Source organism: Amblyomma mixtum, chromosome 9 (genome assembly GCF_055824585.1).
Source record: "Amblyomma mixtum isolate Tamu chromosome 9, ASM5582458v1, whole genome shotgun sequence".
Taxonomy (NCBI): Eukaryota; Metazoa; Arthropoda; class Arachnida; order Ixodida; family Ixodidae; genus Amblyomma; species Amblyomma mixtum.
In genome coordinates, this window is record NC_143020.1 from 108,984,636 (window position 1) to 108,987,226 (window position 2,591).

Consider the following 2,591-nt stretch of genomic DNA (forward strand, 5'->3'; position numbering starts at 1 on the left):
TTTAAGCGCCTCTGCGGCCGGGCGCAGGTTTACATGCATGAAGTATAAATTTTGACAAATACCATTCGTTCGCAGTTGTTGACTTTGCTATTGAGCAGAAGCTCTTGTGTTGCTGTAAATCACATGAAAATAGTTGAAACTGCCGCGACTTTTCGTTTTTTACGTATGTTCTCTGCGAATCAAGTTCACGCAATCCTGTGTGCACAAGTATTTTATGTAGAGATTAGAGTGAACGAAACGACGGACCCTTCGGCTTTATGAAAGCAATTAAAAGTATTTTAACTCTATGGACTACGATACTGTTTGGGCGCAGGATTTCTTTTACTTTTCTACCGGCGGCGAATGACACCCTCGAAAAATATTTCTTGCTACCTCTTGCACTCTTGCCACGGCCTTGGACTGTACGCTTCCCATGCTTTTGAGGGAGCTATAACCAGGCCTGCTGGAGACAGATCCTCCGCGCAATCCCAAATTATGTGATCCAGCGTTGCTAGTTCACCGCAACGCTGGCAGTAAGGATTTACTAGATCAGAAATATATTCGCACTGATCCATAAATTTGGCAGCGACCGTGTCTGCAGTCGCCTCCCCGTGGTGGCTTGATCTCGGCTCAGCGACGTATTCGGGGGAGGCAGACTCGCCCCTAAGATCTCTGTAATAACTCGCAATGGCCTGGCAGCTGTCCAGCGTCTCACTTCGCAAGGTCCCCGCGTCGGAGTCTTCCCCACCAGCACGGCTGACAAAACCTCGAGCGTACTGGTGAGCGGCCCCTTCATGAGCCGGGACCCAAACCAGGCCAATAACTTTCCTGCCTTTTGGCATCGTGGTACTCGGTGGCGGAGATTCGCCCTCGCGCAATGTTGCGGAGGACCGTCTTGTAATCGCAAAGAATGGTGCTGGCGCCTTCCTGAGTAATTCCTAGCGTTGTAGTATCCTCTTCAGCCATCCCAAATCTGCTCGCGTAACTGCCGAGGCTACTACCTTGCGGGAAATGCTCCCAGCTGAGACTCCACGGTGCTTCCATCCCCCGAGTATTTTTCTCTAAGGAGCTGCGCCTTGGCCCTCTCCGTCCATTGTGACGACCCACCAGCACATTCTTACCCGATGGGCACTGAACCTCCCATGGACGTCCTGCAGACATCCTAAACATCCGCAGGACGTCCATGGGACTTCCAATGCCCATTGGGTAGGGAGCGCTCCAACTCTAATGCATTGACGGATTTCTACCAGCAAAACTACCCGGTCGAGGTAGTTTCTGTCCCTAATATCCTGAGACGAGTCCCGCCTACGTCGTCCGAAGCCTCTGTTCATGCGACGTCAGCTCAGTTACTACATGGTACTGTGCACCCGCGGTGCCGCAGTGGAGGTCTCCGGAATAATTTCGACCACCTGAGGATTTTTAACATGCACTAACATCGCAGAATACGGGCGCCTTCCGCATTTCGCCTCCATTGAGACGCGGCCGCCGGGGTCGGGTTCGCACCCAGGTACTGCGGCACAGTAGCCGAGCGCCTAACAATTGAGTCACCGCGGCGGGTGCAAAGCAGTCACCGACAAAGGCGTTCCAAACAGCGGACACGTAAACCACGCTAAGCCTTCCCGCGCATGTGCAGCCCCTCGGCACTTTGTAGCAGCATGTATCAGATTTAATATAAAGGCGCAAGTTTGCGCAATCGCCGCAGCATTCTCACCACTGACTTTTTTGTTTGCCACTACAAGTAAATCGTTATATTTAGCTCTGATTTTCTAGATATATATTTTTTTAAGTTACGACTGCCACCACGGTAACAACGGCAGTGACATCACGTCCACAACTGGGCGCCTCGATGGGGATACGAGTCACCCTAGTCCAGGACCAGCAAAATAACAGTTGCCGATATTGGTGACAGAAATAAATAACATTGTTTCAGTGATAAACCACTCTAGTGGTTTAAACTGGCTGTGTATGTGATTTCAGCGCTGGTGACAGTCTTCACTCCTCTAATGTAAGTCAATGTGCGAGGGTTTCCACAAAAGCCGCGGCAGAGTTTCGTGAGACGTACTCGCCGTCTGCTATCCCTGTGTTGCCATACTATTCTCACGAAACTCTGCCCAAAGCCGCTTACCAAGCGGAAAGAAACGTTCCTATGCCCAAAACATAGAATTTTAAAATGTTTTGCTACGTTTCTCAGCAGCACAGCTGGGCTTACGTTTATGTTCGCGAGGAGCTTTCGGTTGCCGCAAAGAAACCATGGCCAATTTCAGCGCAGAAGACTGCGCGTGGCAGCTTATGCAATCGTTCGCCGTGGTTACTGACATGCGACCACTCAACTTCTGGCCTGCGGAGGCCCGATGGCAAATCTCAGCTCAGACTGAGCGAATTAACAGTGGCACTCGCTCGTGCATTCAAATTAGTGGGCATTTTTTCTTACTGAGATACACGTAATTCAGACGCGGCCAATTCGTCAGTTCGAATGAACCAAAAGCTCGATTCTGGCGAGTTCGAATTTTCGATATTCTAATTTGAGTTCAGCTAATGCAAACAAGGAAAATATTGGATGAAAGTACTGTGAGCATTGAGCTCCACTTACTAACAACCAATTTTGCTTCTTG